Raw genomic sequence first — 25,956 nt, 5'->3', positions numbered from 1 at the left:
ATCCACTCTTTAACTTGGAATATTTTTTCACTGCAGTTGTTTAAAACCCTCAAGCTCAGTGGGGTTATATTAGGTGAATGTGAGAACTGAACAGCTGGCATGGGGGCAGCAGTCTGTTGTTACTGAGAGGATGTGTTTCTACAGTAAGCAATTTCAGAATGGGCCAGCTGGGACTGGCCCAGTCTACTGCCAATGTCAATGAGGCAGAAGGGGATAGGGAATGTGAATAAGAATGACAGATCTGGGCCAGAGGCCCCTAATACTACACACAGTGGGTTAAGATGTATGAACAGTATGAAATATCGCAACCTGGTGCTACTGATGAGACCACAACCCAGACATTAAAGTTTTCTCAAAAGAGCATGGCCCTTCACCTATGCTGGTGTCATTTCAGTTTTGTTTCCTGCATTGAAATCTGGGCAGGGACAATGAATCAGACCTTGTGCATGCGTCAGCTCATCAGTCTTAATTTGCTAATGGAAAAAAAGAAAGCTAATAATTGTGCTGCAGTGAATGTGGGGGCAAAACATTTACAGAAAATTTTAAAATTTATTTTGTAAAAATGTAAAAACTTCCTGTTTCCTAACGGAGTTACTTGTGGCAGTAGCTACTTATGTTTAATCCAATTAGTTGGTGAAAACAGAAGTGAAAAAAAGGCTTTTGTCTGATGAAAGCACTCAGCACCACTGCATGTATAATTCATGTTGAATTTCCCGGAAAAACAAACTCCACTCTTTGTCATTTTGGAATTTATAGTTGTCAAAAGGCTATATCTTTTAGCTGTCAGAAAAACAAAGTGGTGAATCTTTCTCTAACAGTGTAGGTGATGTCAGTTTCAGACAGCTTGCATTAGTGGCCAGCTAATAAGGTAGTAGTTCACTATAACTTAAAAAGAAAATGATGCCTCTCCTGACAGCCTCTCTTTTTGAAGACTAGTTTGCCAGCTTTCCTTCATGACATTAAAGGTTTTCCAACAGAGTATGGTGTATTGGGTGAAAAGATGCAGAAGCTTCAGGCAAAAGAACTTGTCACTGATGAGAGAACAGCAGCACTGTGAAATATACTAGAATGCCACTGTAAAGTAATAAACCCAGTTTACTGGTGTGTGACAGTGCATCTTCTAAACAACAAGATTGAAACTATTCTCGACACATTATGTAACCAAAACAATAATCTAAAGTCTTTTTTTTTTTTTTGTCACGATACATTAAGAAGGAATAAGTCACAGTGGGTGAATTAATTATAATTAAACTGGAAATGCTTAAAGTTGAACCAAACGGCCACTGCTTGCAGTGACTTAGTCTACCAAATGTTTGAAAACTGTTTTTACAGTGAGCAGCAGTTACTGTTTTATATCAATAATCCTTCTTGTCATCCATTACTAATTTAATGTCATTTTAAGCATTAAAAAGAAGTCAACATAAAATTACAACCATTGACCACCAGAAAATGAACTGCCACCTATTTTGATTGTTTAAGTTGTTTTTTGGACAAAAATACCAAAGATTTTCTGGGTCTAGCTTCTCATTCGTTAAGACTTGCTATGTTTCTCAGTTTTATATCATTTTAGACAAAATAACTGCTGGCATGATGAAACAAGACATTTCATGATGTCACCTGGGACTTGGGAAAATATTTTTCATTATTTTCTGACATTTCATAGACAAAATAATTAATAGATTCGTCAGAATAAATGAATAAATGATGATGAAAATAATCCTTATTTACAGCCCAAATAAACTCCATGCTGATAATGATGCTTTATAATGATGAACTCATTCAAATATAAGTGCTATCATCACTACAACAGAGACTCAACTGAACAACAGCAGACTGCAAGCACAGCATGCAAATCACAGTGCACAGTGCTATTATATCAATGCCAGTGAGAGCGAACGTTCTGGTGACTCATGTGATGTCATTTATTGTCGGTGGAGATCTGTGTAACTGTGATGACCATGCAAGTGTGTGCTCTTCACACCCGCAACTTTTAATTTTACTCCAAACGGCAGAAAGTGCATTGTCACACTCCATCTGTAATTTAGCCACATTACAAAATAAAATGAAATCTTCAAAAACCTGCATAAAACAGGGCTTGTGATGATGCAGAGGATAAGCTGGAAAGCAAATGAATATTCAGGGAAGATGTTTCTACATGAAGGAGCCTCTCACAAAGCTAAAAAGAAAACAGCTGAGAGACCATTGTCTGTCAAAGAGGCTGTCACCTGTAATGTCATTATTCAGCACATTCAGCTGCACCACTTAACAGCAACTGTGATGATACTGAAAGCTGCGGGGATACATTTCTGAAAGAAACGCAAAAGGTCTCTCTACCACGAACCACTGACATGGTACCTCCACCTCAAGCAGATAAAGTTACTTTTTAACAGACAAATGCAAGAGTGTCACACACTGTCAAACTATGTTTTGGATGGTCGTTACTCTATATAAGTGCTTCTTATGGTTTACAGAACGCACTAGATGACGTAACTCTCCATCTGGGAAGCAACAAAAGCACAGTCAAACAAACACACCCCAACTTCATCACACGTCTTAGTCACATCAGTGCTGCCCAGAGAATTTCACAAAACCAGAGAGTGATCTTTTAGTTTTGTGAACAACACACATGCTGTCCCACAGTTTTGATGATTTGGCCTCCTGTTTTCACCAGCCAGCACTGGTACAAAAAATTTAGCTGCAAACAAGCAGTGCTGCAAGGTGTTCAGATCCCTTTTCTACTTGTGACGGTGGCACCACATTCCTCAATGATATCTCTGTCCTTTATACAGATTCCAAGGGGGGGAAGAATCTCTCCGCCTTGGATCTGTTTTGTTCAACAAACATGTTTTTGGTGAAGAGCATGAGTCACATTTCAGTTGTCGTAATTTCTGAGATGCCTTGCCATCTGCTGTGTACAAGTGTGTGCGAGTATGTCTGTGATTGACGTAAGGGAAGAGCAAAAGAAGACAATGGATGATTTATTTACTACGGGAGAAAAACAAAAGACAAACACTAAATGTATATATAAGTTTTTTTAAAGCAACTGCACAAGCAATTTATTGTTTTAGCACAGTATTCAAACTACAAAAACATATTAATGAGTGCTTCCATTTGTTTCTATATGTGTGTGTTTTCTTTTGTTTTTTCACATACATGTACATGTACTACCGCATGTTCATAAATGCATGCATATCTGTTTTGTAGCGCTCAGTTGAGGCAAGCATTATTCGCTGTCATGCCTCCCTCTATTTTCTGAATAAATCTTACGACTGTTTCCTTCTGCCCCAGGACAGGCTTTTGGGGAAGGATGGCGATGTTTCAGATGGTTTAGAATAACACAATGCATGGGGAGGGAAATGGGCCATCTGCTAGTTTTTAGGATTTATTCTGGAAAAGAAAGCACGGCAGAAGCATTCGCATAAACACTCTACTCCTCGAGGCTAAACACTGAAACATAGACAGAAATTCATGCATTTTTTACATAAAGTAAGGAAAAAGAAAACTTATAATTACAGCATTATAGACTAACTCAGCAGCTATTTTTTCATTACTTTGTTATGATTAATAGTTAACTTTCTTTTATTATGATCAAGAAGTATGTGTTTGAAGTGCTATTCCATGACTGAATTGTTGTCTTCAGAAGAGTAAAAACCCTGGTTAGATTTTAAGCTTTGTTCTCTGTGGAGACCTCCTCGCTTGAATTTGGGAAGTGTGATCCTGAACACAAGCTGAGACTTAACAATAGCGCCGGCCGAGCTGAGTTCGATAATTAACAGGTCTGCAGTGGTGCACGCTGCTTCCAGTAAATTAAGCCTCCCAGTCTGATCCTAAAACAGCCCTTTCCTGGCTGGCTGCACACATGGCTTCTGCATATTGCTAAGCTACACACAACTACACACCATCAGAGTCCATAACGACTCCATTACAACTTGAAGGCAGGGTAGACTCATTTTAAACTATGAGTGCGAGTTTCTGTGATTAAGTACATCTTTGCATTATATGGAGAGCTATTTCTAATATTCTGCCCTCCTCGTGTATATAAAATGAAACACCTCTGAATCAGTTCTAATGTAACACCAGTGGTGCCTACAGCATCAAAGTTACTGCAGAGCTCCATGAACTCAGATGAACATTTCACAGGTGAAGATGCTGCTGGTTTCACTGAGTGCTGCTTTTCAGCGATTTGTGTCAGAGCTGGAAAGCAGCATTCTCACTGCTCAGTTCAGCATACGCCTGCATTCACTGTGCGTGCTGAGTTTGGCAAGGGATGCTCGCCAAATTGTTGCCTTATTGTTAATTAGGTTTCTTGCTTTGTGCGTTGGTGTAAATTTGACTTCAGCTGTCTCTGTTCATTAATGATTTCTGCTTACTGAAGATATCAAATGCCTTCCTGGTGCTTTTCCCTGTTTACTGCTGAAGGAATAAATGATGAAAAATACAGCTGAATCAATATTATTTTAAGCATTTTAAAATAAGTGGAGGTGTGATCATATACTGTACCAGTCAAATGTTTGGACACACAAGTGTGCCGATACGGTTGACTGGTACAGTATCTCGCTGCCTTACTTCCTCAGCACTTGCAAAAACTGTTATGACTTGACTAAAGGTGTGAAATGCTGTTGATTTAGAGGCACTGACTGGATACATATGCTGTGATGGGAGCACTGGTTTTCACTATACAGTATTCAGTATATATATGTATATATATATATATATATATATATATATATATATATACACAAAAAGACATACACACACACACACACACACACACACACACACACACATATATATATATATATATATATATATATATATATATTTTTTTTTTTTTTTTTTTTTTTTTACCAGGACAACTTAAATATGCACATCAAATGAAAACATCTTGATTACAGCCATGATATTGTTGCTCATGTGAGTTCTTGCTTGGAAACACTTTCTAATGGAATAACCACACAGATGGGCAGCACAGATGCTCAGTGGTTAGCAGTGCAGGCTCGTGTGGAAAGGTCCATATTTCTCACTTACACAAGTAAGTTTACTCCAGGTGCTTTGGTTTTCCCCCTCAGTCTAAAGTCGTATACTGTGGGCTTGGTCAATTGGAGACTAAATATCTTAGTGGTTGTGAGTCTGTGTGTCCGTCTGCAACAGACAGGTCTGTCTTGTCCTGCATGTTTACCTTCAGTTTAACAAATGATGGACATGGTGATGAATGTTTTAGATGAAAAATACAATTTAAGCAGACACATAAACTGGCTGAAACAACGATTTAAGTGCTGACAAACCATATAATCATGTATTATCTCTCTGGCTTCACACACCTCTCCCTGCATTAGCAACTTCAAAGCTGCATTGCTGTTCTGCCCCCTCTAACCTTGTGCTGGTGTTGAATATTGCACAACTGTGATAGAGTATGTACACAAATCACTGCTAGAGTTGAGAAGGGCAAGATATTAAACTTTTTTACCACAACATTACACAACTATCCACATTATTGCTGCTGCAATTGCTTTAAATTACTTCGTTTTTGTTTTTTGTTTTTTTTTCCCTCAAAACTCATTTTTTCATCTAATTTTTTGCCATTACCAAATTGGAACTGTGAATGCTGGCAAGAGAAATGAAGGTAGAGAACCAGGACAAACATTTAACGTCCTGTCACTGCTGACTGAATGCCATGTGTTTCATCATAAGGATGCAAGGGTGGCAACAATGTAGAAGTGGTAATGATGGCATCTGCAGCGAGCTTGCCACATGCTGCCATTCACTGTAAGTCAGCTCATTTGTCACCTAATGTAGGGGCTACTTGATACTTGTTTGTTTTTTATTGGCCATTAAACAACATTATCACCTTAGGTTCTGTTTATGTCAGCTCTTCCCAGAAATAATGCTGACAACATGGCAGAGACAGAACTGTTAACAGATGTAAAGTAGTTACCTCAGTCCACCAGGTGTCCACTGAACTGTGTGTGCATGTGCAGAGTGTGTGTGTGGATGTGTGTGTCAAACTTCTCTCTGGTTTACACCAGTCAGAGCTTAGAAAGTGCTTCAAGTGACCAGGATGGAATCTGCACATTTTTATAGACCAAGACAAACAGGTTGGTTTGAGAACAATGGTGATTTCTTTATTTTTTATAGTTTTAGTTCATCAGCTGTAATTGTTCATCGTATTCAAAACTACAGGAGCTGCAAACTTGGTAAACTAGCCAATTACCAGCTTGCAAGCAAGTAGCTCACCAGCTGAAGATTAAATACGTTTAAGAACGCTGTGTGTTCTCGTCCACGCTACAGGCCTTCTGCACTGTAACTGTCTGTTCTTAGAAGTACAATGTAAAGCTGCAGTGAGCAAAATGATTGCTTCCCCCCACTTTGAATCCACTGCATGAAGGTCCCTTCAAACTGTGTTAAGAGTTTTTTTTGGTCCATGGTGCAGATTTGACTGCGTGAATTCACCACAGTGCAACTCAAGATTTACTTGACTGAGCTGTCAAAGTCCACTATGCAGCATTTCCATTCCCATGAATTAAATGAGAAGCAAAGTTTTTGTTGTCCTGAATCTAGGGCTGCAACTAACGTTTCATTATAGATCAATCTGTCGTCTGTTTTCCCGATTAATCAACTTGTCATTTGTCTATACAATGTCAAAGAATGTTGAAAAATGTCGTTTAGAAAATCCTCAAGCCCAGTGTTACATCTTGAAATTCATAGGGATAAAAAATAAAACCGAAAACACACAGTTGAAAACCTGGAGTCTTAATAAATGACCCAAAATGATTCATCAGTTATTACAAATAGCTGCAGATTATTTCTCTGTTGACCAGCTTATCAGTTAATTGACTAGCTGTTGCAACGCTGCATACACGGTATTGTTGGTAGGCTCTCACCATCTTGTAGGGTTAGGAGGGAAGATGGCAGTATTCAATTCAGTATGAACCTTCACAAACCCAACATTACATCTCATTGAGAAGCGACTGATCCGGATTGAACTACACTAATAACAAGGAGCAGGGACACATGCAGACAAGGCCTCTGCCAGTCTATTAAGATGTCCTTACACACGACAGTGAACACCAGCATCCTTTCAATGACTCATAAAATCTCATTAGGTGCAGATTTATTTACACCTTAGTGACATTTTGATTTAATGTCGGATGAACTAACATACTTACATACCTGTCGAACAATCATCATCCCAATGTGAGCACACTGACAAAGCAGGAAATCAAATGCAGACTACTTTTCTGGATATGTGTGCTTTCACACTGTAGCTAGGCAAACAAGAGTCCCTTCTAGCTATGGCTGAGTGCTACCAGGGTTACCTTGGCATGAGCTGCACCCTTGTGTGAACTCACTGCTGAGTACAAATCCAAAATCTCCCAAAGGGAAAGAAGCAGAAGGGCTTTTTAAGATCACAAGGAGCATTTCTGTTAAGAATCAGTGATCCAAAACCTGGATTTCATTCTGCCTGTCATCACTATAAAAAAATAAAGAGTATGACATCTAAGAAGTGTAAGTCTTGTGAACATGTATTCCCCACATTAGAGGTTAGATAGTAACAAAACAATACATTTGTAGTTATATTTCAGTTCTATCATCCATTCTGTGCACCTTTAATTCTTACACTTCAAGGCTATTTTTGTGCCATTATTATACAGCTACCTACTGAGTTCTTGACATGCAGAGTCATGAGCTGCCACATGTGCCTTTTCTGCTGAGTTAATTCCTGAATACTTGAATACTACTTTTACCTGCGCAACTGAAAAAAAAGCTGTGGCAGGACGATCAGTGCATCTCAACAAAGCAGGCAAATACAGCGGTGACAGTTAAGACAGATATTCTGCTGAGTCAGAGCTCTGTTCGTGTGTCTGTATTGATTGAGCACCTCCCGTCCAGAGCCACCACATCCAGCAGTCTACTGGCAACCCGAAAGAAAACAGATCATGGCAGGGACTTGTACTATTCAACACTTTTGGCTACTAACACAAATAGAAATCCCCTGCCCACCGCCAGATGTGATGCCTGTGGTTTTGGTGTTGTAGTTAAATGCACCACTGCACTGTATATAAGGCATCATTACTGAGTTGTTAATTTTCAGATAAATTATCATTAGTCATAAAGAGTCCCATATGCTTGCTATTAAAGGACTGTGCAATAGGGAAATAGAGAGTTCATTTCTATATCTATCTGAATCTGTATCTGAATCATGTATTTGTACATTTTTGTCTTTGTCTACCTGAGCACACCCTTATCAGTAATGCACACAGATATATACGCTGATAATCTCACCACAGTATTTTTCATTCAGTGATATATACGAACTCAAAACACATGCTGTTGCACCCTACCAACTGCTCCTCTATTGAGAGGCATCATTCAGCTTGCCCTCTGCCACTGCTCCATCTGCTACTGCACCATGCTCATAGTGTCTAACAGGAAGTCAATGTTTAGCAGATTACCAATTCTAACCTGACCTGACCAGACCTAAGATCACATGTTGTTCCATAAACAGATTTATATATGTACATAATAATGAGAACCACTTCAACTTTTGTTTCCTCCCACGGTGAGGAGATATGCAGGTGAGAAAACTGTAAACTGCCCATACTGTATGTATGTGTGCATGTGGCTGTTTGTGTGTCTTAAGCCTGACAGATTGGTGACCTGTCCAGGTCACTGCATGCTGGGTTGGGCTCCAGCCCGCCCACAGCTATGAAAAGAATAAACAGATTAAAATGGACAAATGGATGGTCTTTACAGTCTTTAGAATTCATCAAAATGCCAAATTCAACCAATTTTACTTTAATAACTTTTTTCACCACCCCTTAAAAAAATGTATCCACTCATTAATGTTGGTATGTATTTGGATGTCCCTGAAAAAGCTTTTTCATTTGTTTTTAGTTATGGCATACAATTTTCCCAAAGATTTGTCTGTCTAGACATGGTCTATTTGACATTATTCGGCAGCCATGACTCTCAAATGCTGTCTGTAACTGCAGCCAAATTTACTGTAGGTGATGCATACACCTACTAACTCTGAGTGACCCTGCACAATTTCATTACATTTTCCTTATAAATGACATTACAACAAAATAAATGTAAATGGCCATTTAGCACAGCCGTAACGTTTATGTGATTCACCGTAGAATTTGCTCTACTCAGCCGTACACAAGGCCCCAATATGTAATATAGATTAAAACCTTAATATCAGGTAAAGTGAATCAACAAAAGATAATATCATTCATGCATAGAAAAGATTTTGTCATGCAGGCCTTTGTTAAACTCTCATGATTCATTCACACATTCATCTAAAGTACATCAACTGCATATTCAGGGCTCAGTAAGTGTGCTGTGATTTCCATTCTCTCCTTTGGGGGTCACCATCTCTTATCTCATATCTCATCTGGTGGTTTTAAAGGCAGAATCCAAATCAAGACACCTCCCTCTGTGAGTCCACGTTGACATGGATTAACATCACTACCATGAATGTATTAACAAATGAGGTTAATACACGATAAGCTGAGAAGTGGAGGAATAAGGTCAAATCCAGTGTTTAAATAAGCAGGGTTTCGTATTTTTAAATTCCTTGTGTTTATTTACATGTAGCAACAACCCAAATTTACACAACACAACAAATGCGTAAGAGAATAAACTTAATGCTTAAACATAAAATTTCTGAAATCAAACCCTAACCTTAAAGCAGTTTTTGGGTTTATTATGTCCCTATGAAACCCTGTGTTGCTAAGAAAAGCTGCCTCGTCATAGAAAAGTTCTTTACAAAGACACAGACAAGATGTTTAAACAATGCCAAAAACTGTGGGCACAACAAGACAGACTTTGAAACTGAGAGCTTTGTGAACACTCAAAGGGATCAAAGATTTTAATTTATTGCTAGATGTCCTCATAGAGATAGACGTGAGCCGAATTCTGCAAAATAGTATGCTGAGAGATGGACCCCCGATGAGGTAAGTTAATGTTCAGCTAATTCTTTGTCTCCCTACAATATGAGGGTGAAATGCCTTTAAAACGGTATCTGCTGTGGGCTTTCAAAGAGACTGTACTCTTTTACTCAGAGTATTCTTTCCCCTGCAGTTTTGCAAATACACGCATATTCGTCACAGATAAAAATATTCAAAAGTTTAAACTCTGCTTGCACTGCATAAAATGGGCATCAGAGCTTCTTTACCATATGACACTAACTTTGTGACTAAAATCCCTGTCATTTGTCATTATGGAAAGTTAATATGCCAACACTGCGCTGACCCAGATTCGGAGCAAGTTAAGCACATACACGGTTGCGTGGAGCAGTGGGGGAGTCTCTAAAAGCACAAGTCAAGGCTCAACCTGTCATATCGCTGCTCTCCAGAGCCATGTTCTCAGAGCGGCCAAAATAGGCTGATCAAAGTGGAGCACAACCTGTGAAATTCTCACAGCAGGCTTGTTCTCGTAGGAATTCAAAAACCTTATTTAAAAACACAATGCAAACACTGCAGCGTTGAATAAACACTTAAAACAGTAACACGTCCTCTGAAAACACTTGCCCCTGTTTGGCTGGAAGGTATCCAAAAAAATCCTACATTGGGACACCTTAAACATGTTCATGTGTTTTACAACCCATCTTCAAAACCGGGTCCTTTCCTCCTTCATTCTGTAGCTACATCCCAGCCCAGCAGCCATCTTAGTATTAGGGTTACTGTTCATTTCTTACTGTCAGTGGCAGGCCTCAGTTGAGTAAATCATGCTTTGATCAGCCCCGGTGTCTGGAAGCCAGGCCTCAGTACTTACGAGTGTTAACAGAAGGGAAAGTATGTTTGAAAAATAAAGACATGAATAAAACCAACACTGGTCTCCACATAATAAACTTTGAGTGTCAGCTGCTGAACAGCACAGCATAAACCATTCAAATCAAAAAACAAACACTACATAGTTGAAATAAGAAAAAAGATACTGGTAGCTTTTGTCATTACAAAGGCTTCTGTTTATGATTACCGCCAAATTGTACGCGCACGCACACACACACACACACACACACACACACACACACACACACACACACACACACAGAGCATTCTGAATCAGGCTGGGATAGAGCATGCAAAACAACCAGTGCAACACTTGGATGAAGGCATTTCTTCTATTCTGTAGCCAAGTGACTAACTGCCAGTACAGGAAACACTTAACATCATTTGCTACGTACTGTACATAAGAACCATATTCACTCAGATTATGCTCTTGTGAAAAATGCAATATGTTTCTCTGACAACCAATATCAGTCTTTAGAATCCAATAGTATGTGGGAAAAAGCCATATTCATTACATACACTAGGCACATTATCCATGGTAGTTGATGCAGACACTGAAATGTCATATTCTTGCTTGTCTCACCTACACTGCAGGATATGGCTTACATTTATGTGAGACATACAATGATATTAAGCTTTTTTGAACTGAAGACAAACATTTGTTGCTTAATGAATGTATGTCCTGTGTTGTCACCAAAAGATATTTAGTTATGCTGTGGCATCAATGACTTAAGTATTACAAAGTATCACAAAGTCATCAGTTCTGTATTCCAGGTGGACAATACCTCTTCCGCACATTTGCACGTAGTGCCTTCAGTACTTTAACAAATTCTACAAACTATTATTTAATCTTTGTATTTTTATTATTAATTTATTTATCCATGTATTTACGCTTGTGTCTATGTCTTTAAGTTGACGTAATTGTAATTTTAGATGAGTGTGTACCTGGTAAAGTGTTCTAGTTGGATGTTGCAGTCAAAGCATATGATAAACACTTGGGCACCACCCAACTAATTCCCAAGATGAATTAGTTGACCAAAAGCAGAAAGCAGAAAAAATGACCAAAGCAGAGGAGATAACTGCTTTCCACTATAATCACATTTCTGTGCCAAACTGATTGGGTTTTAAAAAATTGTGTTAATTACTTACGCATGGCAAGATTCACAACCTTGCAGGAATCTTAGAAAATGCTCTAGGAGCCAGACTATGGTGTTAAAGGTAAACCTGTGGAGTTTTAACTACTAGTAACACTAGATGCAATGTTTTTTGTTTTTATTTATTTCTACTGATCAGTGATGGGAACATGCCAACAAATACAGCAATGCACCAAAAAAGGCAAGAATGAAGAAGGCTGCTAGCAAGAAAACATGGATGTAAATGACGACAAATGTTTTATGAGAAAGGACCTTAAGGACAGGCTTCTTTGGTGAGAAACACGAAATGTAAATATAAATTCTGTTTGTTTGCATGAAACCTTAACAGGGCACCTCTGAGAAAGATACAGAAAGACATACAGTCTACACTTAGTGTGAACACAATCCCTACTAATTGAGTTTTACTCATTAATCAACTTGTTAATCTCCTGCCTTGAAGGTAAGATTTGGCTTTACTCATCATTCAGTGCAGTCCTTTCAAGCACCAATTTAACATCTGTTTGTTAAACACTATTGATAAAAGGTGAATTTAACTTTCCATTTTGACCTGTGGTAGCTGCAATCATTTTCTTAACTTTGTTAATTCAAAGGGGTTTCTAAAAGCCATTACACACAAGTGTTTTCACAGGGTGATATTGCATCTGCCATCGGTATGAATGGGTCATCTGACCTGGCTTTGCAGCCCTGCCCTCAACACAGCAGACAATGCTCACCTTTGATTTGATAGAGGGAACACAGTTTTACTTAACCAGAGGATTATCATTTGTTTCACTTGAATGATTATAGGTTTGCTGTAACAGCATCGTGGATATTGCTACTGACTTATAACCCTCCGAACAGTAAATTCTGCTCTTCATAATCTCCCAGAAAATTGCTTGTTGCATTAACGCTTCAAAGGTGATGGAAAAAAAGAAACTTACAACACTCAGTTCACTCACCTGTCAATGAATACAGCAAATACTTTTCAGGAACGGAATGAATACAGCTCATGACTACTGTATATTGTCATGGGATTAACCCATGACAGTATAGTCATCAATTAGCCATAGTGTTGTGGAATTAACTCACAACAGTAATGTAAATGGGTCAAACACTGGTTAAATACAATACAATCCAACATCAGGCATGGGGTGTAAACAATGAACATAAACGCTACCTTGCATGCTCAAAATCATCTACTCAGCAACTAAGGGAAAAGTCTCTTTAAACACATTATATGACAAAACTGACTGATTTAAACCTCTTTCATTATTCGCTTATGATTATATTTAAACTTACATTTATTATACTACAGAAATTTAGCACAGTCATCTACTGGCACATAGCACGTACTATATTTCAACACAAAAACATAGAAATAAATGTAATTCATATAAAGTTATCTGCCACAGCTGTGTTGTATGCCTTTTAGGCAGGGAGGTTGAAAACACTGAAAAAGTGAAATGTCTAACCACTTTGACAAGTTAGATTCAAAGTGTCATCCTGAGGTCCTGTCAAAAACTGCGTCCTGCAATGTTTTGTTTTGTTTTTGTTTTTTTTTTTTTGACCACACACAAAATACTACAGGCCCTAAGGTAAAAGTATGCGGCTTCAACTACAGAATCTGCAATCTGGGTTTGCAGAGACAAAAACTAATACAAAGAGGTAGAAACAAATGGGAGATTGCATTCCATAAATGTCTGTCGCAGATGTTCAAATGTCAGCATGACTTGCCTTGTTAGGATCGTTTTTTTGTTGTTGTTTTTTTTTTTTTGCTTTCAATGGTGTTTAGCACAGTCAGACATCTTATAATAGTGGACATAATAAGGCTGTGTGTTGGCTCCAGGAGACAGGAGATTATTATAAAATGTAACAACTGGAAATATTCTCATTGTTTAGCATCGCGTCAGCATGGGGCAACTTCAACTTCAACTCAAAACAAAACAGAACTTATTAAATAGATGTAGTACTTAATACTTACACCAAAGTCTACTGAGGCTTTAGTGTTGTCCCCCACTTGTAAATCACTCTGGACAAAAGTGTCTGTCAAATGAGCAAATGTAATAAAATATATATCACTATTGTATATACATTTTTCTGAGAAATTATTGTCTGCTTTTTGCTCACTGACAGCTGTTTTCTGTTTAGAAAAAACAACAACTACGCCAATCACAGATTTGTATGTGGAATTGAGACTGAGGACGTCATCTATCTGTGCCAGAGGCAGAACAATGGCATCAGAAAATTGTCCACAAAAATGGTGGCATGCATGAGTTACTGTAACCTAATTCAACCTTTAAAATGTTAGCTCCTGGCAACATCTTCCAGAGCTTCCATGTCGGCTAAACAGGACAGCAGCAGCAGTGATATATCAGTTGCTGCTGATTGGTTAATATAAAATTAAAAAACCCTCGCAGTGAGAAAACATCTACCATGAATACAATATCAAACAGATGAATGTTGGGAAACAAAACTGATACATGTACTTCCACACATTAAGTATTGGCTTTACCAGTTTTCTAAATCTAGTTTATTGTGAAATTATCTACATGAGCATCCGTCGATTTTTATCATTTACTGTACAAACGTACTTTTAAAGTACACACATGCCTATTTTTACATTTGTAGCACATTATTTCATGTCCATCAAATAAATGTTACTAGTATCAGTAAAAAGAAATCTTCATTGGCAAGTTCACTCTAATGTAATCTATTCTATTGGACGAACTTAATTTGTTGTTTAGAAATGGACAGGAAAGGTCACATTCTTTCAACGGAATAAAATACTGGGTTAATCATCTGTGAAAAAGCAAACTTTCCAAACATATGACAATAATTTCTCAGAAAGTGGGGAAGACACTGAAAAATGTATGCATTCATTGCACTGTCAGGCATTTCCAGGAAAATCACTAAGCAGCTGGCAAATTCTAAGCCTTTAACACCCCAGTTTTTGGTTTATTTATAGAAGAGATCTGTCTTATCTTGACTTAAGAGGTTGATTTCAAATTGCATGAAGTGCACATATTTAACTTCTGGAGCAAAAAAAAATAAAAAAATTAAAATGTCCCCAGCCTCCCACTCCAAGCTTCTAGGCTAAACCCTGGAAGTCAAATCCTAGAATCGCCCCTGGTCAGCATATAGACTTTCTGTAAGAGGAGAGAAGAAAAGAAGTCACCTAACAATAGAAAAGTTAATGCACCAAGACTGAGCACACACACTGTGGGGGAGGAGCTGGGCCAATACTTGGAGCCCATAGTGGTCCCAGATGTCATCCTAAGTGGGGGTGGAGAGAAGAGAGTGTGATAGAGAAAAGTGAGAAATCAGGAGGACAGAACAACAGAAGATGAGAGACCTTTGAGTGGTTGCTAGCAAGACTCTCCTCACAGATTTCTGTTCGGTAGAACCAAAACAATAAGGTGGCACAGTGGAGGACGGAGTCACAGCAGAACAAGAGAGGGAATTTTATAGTACCGGTGGTGTGTAAACATGACCTCTCATGACTGAGGAAACAACCACTGTGCAAGTGAGAAAGACACTGAATCTGTGCACACAAATTAGCCACAGCTCACCAAACTGCATTGTTAGTGTCCTATTATTAATGCCTGCATGCCACATATACAAAATTCACCAAATGCCTGTTTCTATAGAGCTGAGACTTTATCTCTTCAGTGTGGAGGCTGAAAAAAAAATAGTCTGTGTTCATGACTGAAAATCTGCATCCATGCGCCTTCTGCATATAACTTCATTAGCGGCTTAGGTAGAAAATAATTATATTTTGTAGTGTGCCGGGATAAAGACAGAACATATTTCCTATCACAGTCACCCCAGAAGAATATTGTAGATTTGTCAAAGGAAAGCATGTTCATGTAAATTGCAGTAACCATCAGGGAACAGGATGAGTTGCTTGTATGTGTAATTAACCTGAGTAATTTCCACAAATCCCAACTATTGAATACTGCACTGCTTACTTCATTATCTTTAGGGTATATTGGTGTCAGATAAAAAACAGTCATCATTATGGCAGCTTCCAATGACAAAGTCAAGCCATGCTGGATCACTAACATACCCCGAAGTGAATCCATTTCTTACCATGACTACGAATTTCAAAGTGACTTGGACATGCTGCTCCCCCTCTAACAAGGCTGTCTTTGATGCTCACATTTCAGGCCATCCTAGTGTGCATGAATAACAAGGATTCTTACAGTGAGACACGGCCCGCTGTTAAGGTGATGAGCTGATCCACATCAGCTGGATAAATGCTTTGTTGTCACTCAGAACTGAGGAAATTTCACTCTCTCAATTCTGAGGAGATACAAACTCCTTCCGCTCTCTGTGTGCGTGTTTTCCACTGATACGACTAAAACTTTATCACAGGTAATTTAACTGCTTAATCAAAGTTGTTATCAAAGAACAACTTTAATTTTGTAAAGCGAGCTGCTTGGCTTCCATGCTTTGCTTGTTTGAGAGATTTCTAACACTTGATCAAGTGGGAGCTCCCAGTCAGATAAGTGAGCACTTCTACGGCATGATTGCGTAAAAAAAACAATGTCCATACCTCGAGCATATTAACCACTGTACAAATAAGATACTTAAGATTAACCCTGGACCTTAACCCCTAACCTTAGCAGTTTGAGTTGACTACACTTAGTTATACCTAAAGAAAAAATGGTTGGCAAAACTACAAATTTTACCTAGCCCCTACCATATCAACAATGTGAAGCCGCTTTAGATCTTAACCCCATAACCAGCAACAGATCCTAACCTTAACCCCAATAAAAGAGGAGCTGGGAAATAGGGTGGACTTCTGAAACAATGTGTTCGGATGGGGAGTTGGAAGCTTTTAGAAAAACAACTTGATGACAACCATGTGCTTTCAGAGCAGCTTATCTATCATTAAAAGGGACTCTTTTGAACCAGGAAAAGTGACATTTGAACATAATATGAGATTATACATTTTTATGAGAGGAAATTGATCTTGAAAAGCTACAAATAAAAAGCGTATTTAAAAGACATAAAAGATTTGTGCTTGATGGATCTGACTACTGGCTGGTTATTCAGAAACATTACCTACAGTGTTTTTTTCAGTTCCCACCCTTACTTTTCCCAGATGAATACACATCTTTCAAATTTCAAACAGCTTTAAAATGGGTAAACTATATTGCAGTAAGCAAATTAAGAGCGTGGTTTACCAGCTTAGCCTCTAAGAGATACACTCATTTGATGCAGTTTCACCATCAGATGAAACTGACTGACACTTTGTAGTGGTAATTGCTTACACTAAAAGCCTGATAAGTCAATACTTCAACTTCAGCCCAAAAAAGTTACATTGCCGAAGGCGAAGTCATATGACATTAACTCGCCACAAGAAAACTAGGTGCATGAAAACAATACAACTGCAGGTCAGTTAGCCATAACAGTGTCTTCTTTGAAGCGTCAAGATCTCGACACTGCATTATGAAGTCAACCTCACGTCCCACACTTTGATTTTAAATCCAGCCTACACTTTAAAATGTGAAGCTCCACTAGCAGCTTTTGTTGGCCAGAAGGGCAGAAATCCTACGTTTCTGAAGTGCCATTAAAAATTTAGCCGCAACCTGAATACAAGATCCGAGCTGCATAAGATATTAAATTTTGATTAAATATTTCCACACAAGTCAAGCTGTGATGACACAAGGGGAGCACATACTTTTGCACTTTTCATTTATTTAAAGTTTATCAGCCTCATAAGAAAAAGACAGAACATCAGTCTGACTTCTGATGACTTGTGATGCTTTGTGAGCAGTTCCTTGGTGAAATGTTATTCAACCACACCCACCCACAGATTTAGGAGTAATGAGTGGATGGATTGATTTTTTTTAATGATAGTTCTATTGAGAATAATGCTAGGTTGTAACAACATAAACTTCAACTGCAGCAGCCCTTTTGATGAGCATTGTGGGTGTGGTCTTAGAGCAAACTCGCAGACATGAAAAGGAATTTAAGAGAATAACCTAATTCTTTCGTGCTGCACCAAACTGCTGCTGACACTATACTTTCAAGCATTGCTGGATCATCTACTTTATTGTCCCCACTGAAACAAGTGCTATTTTCTTTTTTATTGTCTTTATAGCCCAATGCGGAATAACGTCATTTAACCAGTTAACAATTTTTACATATTCCCATGTCACACATTTTTGAGTAGGCTCAAGTAGCAGCTATTGACAATGACAAGAAAAACAAAAGTTATACATATCAAAACAAACACTCAGATTTCACTGTAACTGTAATATAATTCTTATTGTTTCTAGAAATCACCTACCTTTACATTGAGACCATACTATGAGTTGACTTGAGAACATGAGGACGTATGTGTTTTGCTAAAAACCTGGTGATGTTTTGCAGCTCCACACTGCAGCATAGGCTAATGCAAACCCCCCGGGTTAGGAGAATTAATATTGATGTGGTAGACAAGAGCACTACAAGTATTGATTGCTCTGTGCTGTTTCAATTGCCTCATCTCTCATCTCTTAAACAGTATCAAACATTTGTGCAAGAGCTGGAGCAAAAGACAGCCTAAGAGGAGAGGCAATCCTGTTCCAGTTAGCGGGGGTGCCATGGCTACCTCAGAGCTCTGCTCCAGTACAACAACAGGGGGTTCCATGGTGTTCAGCCAATATCACTTCCTCTCCCAGGAGACGGGGAACACAATGCACCCCTGCCATTGACTGCATAGTCTCACCCATAAATTATGGCTTTTCCTTATCCCCAGTGACAGAAAGAGGTTTTACGCTGCAAATGGCATACAGTAACTAAGCCAAACACATTTAGATGATTACATACAGGTGGCTGTCAAAGCCTGTAATTTGGTATTATCAAATGAGGAGTGAGGAATAAGAGATGAGCTACATACTGAAAACAATTGTGTTTCAGAATAAGAACTAGTTCAGGCTGATTCGCTCCATCAAATCTTTTTGACACCAGCATAGTCATATGTGCAACCTTGGTACCTCCACAAGTGTTTTACTGTCCAGAATCGAACCACAGCCGTCTGTTTGTTAAGTCTGTCCAAGTGAGAAAAAAGTATATATATATATATATATATATATATATATTATAAAACATCTTGTCAATTACTAAAGCATGCATTGCAATGGTTAACAATCTAGTGTTACAGCGTAATTGTAATGAATGTAGTCTATTGGAAAATGACAGAAAAATTATCCCAAAGGTTAGACAAATAAGCCTTGCATAAAAGACTGTCTTTAGCAGATGGTTAGACAGTGACACACATATGCAGATATTTCCCAAAGGGCAGAGAAGAGTCTGTCCATGCTCGGCAGCCTGGAATCACAGCTCTTGCCTTGTTTGCCTCCAGTTAATATTGAGTAAAAGACATATTTAGCCATTTATATAGTTCTCATTAGGCAAAAATACTTCAACTACAACAGATCTTACTTATCATGCTGTTATCTGCCACGTCAAACAATGGGAAATGCTATAATGCATCCTGACTAAGTGACAGAGGGACAGTTCATTGACAGCAATTTTGAAAATCAGTTAGTCCTTTAATACATTTTCCAAGCAAAAAATGCAAAACAATTGCTGTCCCCACCCTCTCAAATGTGAGGATTTACTGTTTTTCACAGTTTCACATTATTGTAAATGTCTTATCTTTGAGTTTTACATTAAATGTGTGACAAAGAAGTAATTTAGAGCCACTACTGTTTACTCTAGGCATTCACAATTTTTCAACATGCTAATAAATTAAATGATTAACCCCCCCCCCAAAAAAAATCTACCTTTGCAGTCTCCCCTGTCTTCTAGCTAATAAAATGACAGGGTAAACATAGGGAGGAAAAGTCAGAGACCCACAGCACCCATGACACTGAGTGTGAGCATGCCTCCTTGCCAATCAAAAGTTCAGATTCTAAATACAGCCACTATGTGAGACCCCTGAAGGACCTCTGGGATTCCACATCTCCAGTTACAGGAAGAGACTGTGGCACACTAACTTACGCTGGGTGACAGAAGCTTTGGTCCGACACCTGCTGCCACATAACACTGTTGAATGCACTTGGCCTGAATGATGCATGTATGCAAGCATACGCCCACCATAACACGCAAAAAACAAACACACCCCATTCATCTTTTACATTTATAGTTTTGCATTGGCTAAAGAACAGGGCAACATTTAACCACAGGAGCAGAGCGTAGCATATAAGGGAGTCAGAATGAATGGGTCTCAACAACTGACTGAACATAGGTTATGGGGACATTTTTTTTGTAGGACAGATGACACTGAGAATCGAAACGCTTCAATCTGCTGTTTTGCGCAGCCTGCCCGGTTACTTACACTGATTCTCTTGTTAAAAGCGCTAATAGAGACTTGACTGTAAAGTCCAGGTTGGACTTGCAGGGTGAGGCACGTCAAGGAGGTGTACTTCGCTACTCAAAATCCTTGAGTCAACCCAGAAGGGCCAGTAAAGATTTTAAAACCATTTGCAAAAGAACGACATGACTTATAATTCAGATGCGGCACAAGTGGCGCGTTTCTTTAATCCGTGTTTAAGATTGTCAATTAAACAAAGCAAAATTATCAGACAAAGAAATTTAAGAGCGCTACACAAATACACGAGGGGAAGAAGCTAAACGCTCTTTACGTGGGTGAAGAAACGGAGGGATTATTAGCGTGTGGACGATTAAACAGCCGCTAACGCAGGTGTGGGACCGTTATTTTTACCAGCACAAAAGTAGCCGGTGTCAGTTAGCTTAGCCGCTCCACTAGCCTAGCAGCTTTAGCTTGTCTGTGCCCGACGGGCTCACTAAGTCAGTCGGAGCAGGCTTTCAGCACTCGGTTCACTGGATAGCAGTGCTCGGAGCGCGGTTCAGATAACGCTAGCAGAGTGGGCGACACTGAGATTTTAGCTAACGAAAAATAGCCCTGCTCGGCAAATAAATGCCGCGGAACCGTGGTGGGGTACAACGAGATGCAAAAGTGTCGCGGTGTGGGGATTTATTTAGTTACCCCGCCGACTAGCAAGAGCACAGCGATGAATGAAAAGCCGGACCTCGCCTATGAGCTAATGTTAGCAGCACATCGGGTCAGTCAGTGCAGCATGTGTAATGCTACCAGGCTGCTAGCAAAAAAAAAAAAAAAACACCCCAGTTGACAAAACACAGCGTCTAACTAAACTACGCACCTTTAACCGTTGGAGATGACACTTCTTGCAGGTCCACAAACTGTGTGCAGCGCTTGGTTTCACAGAGTATTCCCCCCAAAAAAAAGACGGTGTCCTCCTGTTTAAGCCACAGTGAATGGTGAAAATCGACTCAATCCGGACGCTTTCCTCAATGCTGTGGTGCTGAATCTGAGACTACACGCTTCTGTCGGCGTCTCGGGAAGTGCCTCCTCCTTCTCCTACAGCTCCCTGCAAAATAATGACCCCTCCCAGCGCTCCGACCACAACAACAGAGTAGGCAGGTGCAGATGATGGTGCGCCAGTAGCGGAGAGCGTTGCAATATAGTGGGCTGTGTGGTAGATCCCAGGCTTGTCAAATCTGGAGAGTCTCCGTCTTTGACGCATGCGTGATTCCTGGCGTAAGGATGCGCCGCCCCCGTGATGCGCCCCGCCAGTGTACACGTTTTAATTTGGGAGGGTGCGTGTGCTGATTTCAGCTGTAGTAATAACATTACTAATGGTCTGTGTTAATGAATATTAGAGAGATTGTAAAAGTATTTGCTGTAGCAAATATGAATGGACATCTTGATGGACATCAAGTGATATCATGAACAAAAATTAACTCGCCCATATTTACCAACACTATATTTCTGCCTGAATTTGTTTCCTCTAAAGCTCCTATCTAAAAGTCAAGAGCCCAAAGACACAGCACACAAGACACTAAGTTTGTATTTTCTCACTAAAACATATTTGAATTACTAGATTCTTTGGTAGCAGTTTACTACTCCCACTATTTTGTGTTTATACACACTATATAAACATTGAATGAATTGTTTCTCATGCACTATAATACTGTGGTAAGCAGATGTGTGTTTATTAATGTATTTGTTAACAAATAACCAATAACTCCACCTTGGACATGGACATCCATATCCATAGGTGGAAGCTGCTGTATAAACTTGATGGATGACAATATAGTCAAACACAGTTGTAATGATATACAACATTTAATATTAAATACTGATAACCATAGTCTTAATTTTATTATTCCAAAAATGTGTCTGAACAAGAAAAATACATAAAATTTAATTGTCAATATACTGAAAAGATAGCAAAAGGAGGAAATCAATCAGAGAAGCTCTCTGTCACCAGATCTTCTCCGCAATAGAAAATTTGACTTTTCATAGCAGGAAAACACAGTTGTGACTGAGACCATTAGAGATCACTCCACTTTATTTAGGCCTAGGTGTCCTGGTGAGCCAAGACAGTGTGACAGTGAGCCAGCAAAAAGAAATGGCTAAACGGGATTCAGAGGCCGTTCATATCAGTATTTATACTTGTGCTTTTCCAGCTGTGACATGTCAAAACATCCCGGAAAAGGCCTATAATGAGGGTCAAAACTCAGACTGATGTCTATGGCAGTTCCCACTCCTCCTCTTCTATGAGAAGTGCAATAAGAAGTTAAGAATCAATTAGTACAAGCCCACAGCCACAGAGTCAGCATGTCTGAGGAGTCATCTCATGTCTTAGATTCAATGGTGTACTGGAAAGGAAAAATAAGTGGCTGTCATATATGCTCCATGACTGAAAGAGTTAAACCAATGCAGACGCATCATGCACATCTTTAATTACCACAGCAAAGTTGTTTTGTTTTGGTTTTTTTTTTTGAAATGCCAAGAAAATGTACAATATAAGTGCTATAACACATCTGACTGACATAGCAAACACACAGTTGTTGTCCAACAAGAGCCGCAGCTACACACCTCCCACTCTGTTAGATCAAACAGCTGCAACATAATCACAGGGTCTAGCTACACTTCCAGAGGACAACAGCACTTAGACAACAGCATGTTGACTGTTAATACATTTGTTTGTCATTAGCAATTAGCATGTTTTACACTTAAAACGTGATTTGGTCAGTGAAGCTGAAAACTACTGGCCCCTTTGCTCTGCAATAAAACTCAATATGAGAGAGAAAATTTACACCTGGTAATAATTAGCACCCATTTTGCACCAGTGAACAAACTTGCTAATTACTTCTGCAAACATCAGAGTGATTTTATATATGAGAAAATGAATAGTATTTATTGACTGAAGGTTTTTGCCTAAACTAGTATGAGTAGATAGCATAAACTCAAAGAAACAAGTTCTAAAAACATCACTGTGAATCATTTTAAGTTTGTTCATTTTACAGTGTATTTGTTTTTGTAACCTACAGTTGGTCTGTGTTTTGCAACATTTCATAAATAAGTGCAGGGCTTTCCACTCCCAGCCTAACAGACTGTAGCATGAATGCTGTCAAATGTAGATACGGCTTTCACAAGCACCCAGCACAACAAATCTATCTGCCGTCTGGAGGCAGATGCAGTTATTGGATCTGGTAAAAAGTTCACCTCAACAGAAGCATTGTGATTTATTCCATCACAGTCCTGAACTGTCTAACGTCACAGACTACATGTTGGACCAGCTTTTTGTAAGTCCAGCATGGAATACATGAATCCCTGAATACATTACAACATACATTAACCTAAGCATGTCCATCCATCTTTACATTCGCTGCCATTCCTCTGGCTCTGGGTCCCAGTGGCAGGAGGCTATGTAAGGTAGTCAGGGTATTCTTCAAACATCTGTGTCCTCCAGTTCTACCTGAGGGATCTCAGGTTAGATTGGATATTAAGAGCTCATTCTACATATTTTTAATCTGCCTCAGGTTTTTCTTCCAGTTGGACATGCCCAGAATATGTCCACAACGACGGGGGGGGGGGGGGGGGGCACTCCAGTTATCTGAAGTTCTTCACCCTGTCCCTTTGGGTGAGTCTAGGTGCACCATAAACGAAACTCATTCTGGTTTGCTGCCCACAGCTCATGACCATGAGTGATATTCAGAGCATAGATTGACAGGTATAATCATGAGCTTCACCTCCGGGCCAAGCTTCCTCTTCACTTTGATAGTCCAATGCAGTGCCACAGATGCGCTATACATCCGCCTGTCAGACCCCTGCTCCATGTTGGCTTCACTCTCTTCACACAACACCCGCAGATTCCCGAAATGATCCCTCCCAACCTAATGATACCAATTTACCTCTCCATTCCTTTGAAAAAGTTCATCTCAGAAGCCTGGTGAATAGATCTGAAGAGGAAACTTATGGAAACTTTTACTTTACTAAACTTAAGTGTACTGGAGCCCAGGCCACTGATACAGGGATAAAGAAAAAAAAAACCACAGGTCTATCTGGTTGACTGGTCAGTTAATTAACCATACTGTTAGCCCACTGTAATTTAACTGTAATGCATCCAGTTATAGTCATCTAGTCTAGCATGATGAGGAGAGGTATTAAAATATACAGAAATGTAAAATATCTCCATGATTCATGAAGAATTCCTCACATGTTATACATAATTAGCACCTCAAACCCTTACATAAACAGCTATAAGCCTATTCATATAGTTCAACAATTTTAATTTTTTTAATTACTGTTTCCCCACCATGGCAACCTACAGGACGGGCTTGCAGGGGAGACACCTCAAGTCATTTTCAAGTTTAGTCTGTTGAACTTGTGGACAATTACAGAGTCTGAAACGAGCAGGTCAACACTGAAAGCCTCAGAGAAGTTATGTCTCCCAAGGAAATTGGATTAGGCGGGCCTCCAGCCAACACATTAGGTCATTTAGACACTGCTGAATTAGATTGACCTCTGATTTGCAGCTGTGGCAGATGAACTCCTGCTGAAAATGAACATTTTTTTGAGGGAAATGATCACATTGACAATGTTACAACACTATCCCAGATTCAAGAGTGCAACATGGAAGAGGTGCAGATCTTTCAAACCTGGGATCACGGCTTACACTTCTTAATAAAAGCAAAAAGTGAATCAGAATCAATTAAAAGTGATTATCAGAAATGGAAATGGTGAATTATTTCTTCATGAGCAAATATTATTATGGCCATTTGTGTGCATTATCTTAAGCCAGTACATTTTTTTTTGTGTCTCCCTGTTTATTTGCCTTGGGAAAAGAAAAGAGCAGGAACAGCAGCCTATTGTCTCCCATCTGCTTATGTTTTTAGTCCATGGCAGCAATCCAACACAACATGTTGGCGGCTATTTCTCATTTGTTAGATAGAGGACCGTGACTATGGGGTTACTGTAGAGTTGTCTCTCTGTGTATCCCAGTCTTTCACTATCTGGTTCACTGGCCTGATCCTTCTGGGGCAAAGCTACGCTGGGAATAAACCTATCTCTGAGTTTGAGGAATTGTCAACTTCTTTATTATATTTAGACCAACGCAAGCAGCATAAAGCAGTACAAGATGATAAGCTTCTTTTTTGCTTGTAAAGCTACACAGCTTCACAGTGTGTCGATTTCCTCTGAGACTTTGGCACGCTGCTGTTCACCCAGTGTGAGTGTGCTACAATATACAAGGGTGTGTGCATGTGCTTATGTACGCCAAAATAACGAGTGCAGTCCATAGGCTTAGCTTTCTTAAAACCCCATCTGTTTGGATCACGTATTCACATTCCACCACAGTGTCCAGCTGGGCCCTCCCCTCCACCCAGAGGCCAGGCACTCCAGGGACTGCAATCAGAAAATGTCCCTGGGCTGGCTTCTACCGCTCTCTTAACATAATGAGGTCACCACTACACCCAACCTGCTGTACTTTGGGGCTGAATAATAAAGTTTTGCAGTCTCTTGGCTCACAAAACCCCAGGCTTTATTCTGTGAGTCAAAGTCAGATGAGGAGAAGGGTTGGGACTGCACTTTCTGAAAGCTGTCATTGGCGCTTAATATCCCAAGAGAAGAATGGTTTAGGTTTTCGTGTTTCTTTTAATCCGTCCTTTGTGACATGAGGATCACTCACATCTGTTGAGAA

At 39.3% G+C, this 25,956-nt stretch overlaps 1 protein-coding gene across 3 annotated transcripts in view; it reads right to left on the bottom strand.

The window, feature by feature from the left end:
* Nucleotides 1–21,303, bottom strand: part of ctnna2 (catenin (cadherin-associated protein), alpha 2) — a 302,082-nt gene extending 280,779 nt beyond the window's left edge. For 2 of the 3 annotated variants that reach the window (XM_071504021.1, XM_071504023.1), the window contains exon 1: nucleotides 21,109–21,254. The gene's annotated coding sequence lies outside the window, so the exon portion shown is untranslated. Of the gene's footprint in view, nucleotides 1–21,108 lie in introns of all 3 variants that reach the window. The other variant, XM_071504020.1, reaches the window with a different exon arrangement.
* Between the last annotated feature and the right edge of the window lie 4,653 nt (nucleotides 21,304–25,956).

This window comes from Trachinotus anak, unplaced genomic scaffold (assembly GCF_046630095.1).
Source record: "Trachinotus anak isolate AG129_WGS33_773 ecotype Australia unplaced genomic scaffold, CSIRO_AGI_Tana_v1 ptg000019l, whole genome shotgun sequence".
Lineage (NCBI taxonomy): Eukaryota > Metazoa > Chordata > Actinopteri > Carangiformes > Carangidae > Trachinotus > Trachinotus anak.
The sequence above is the reverse complement of the archived record's forward strand: the minus strand, read 5'-3'. Positions and strand labels throughout refer to the sequence as shown.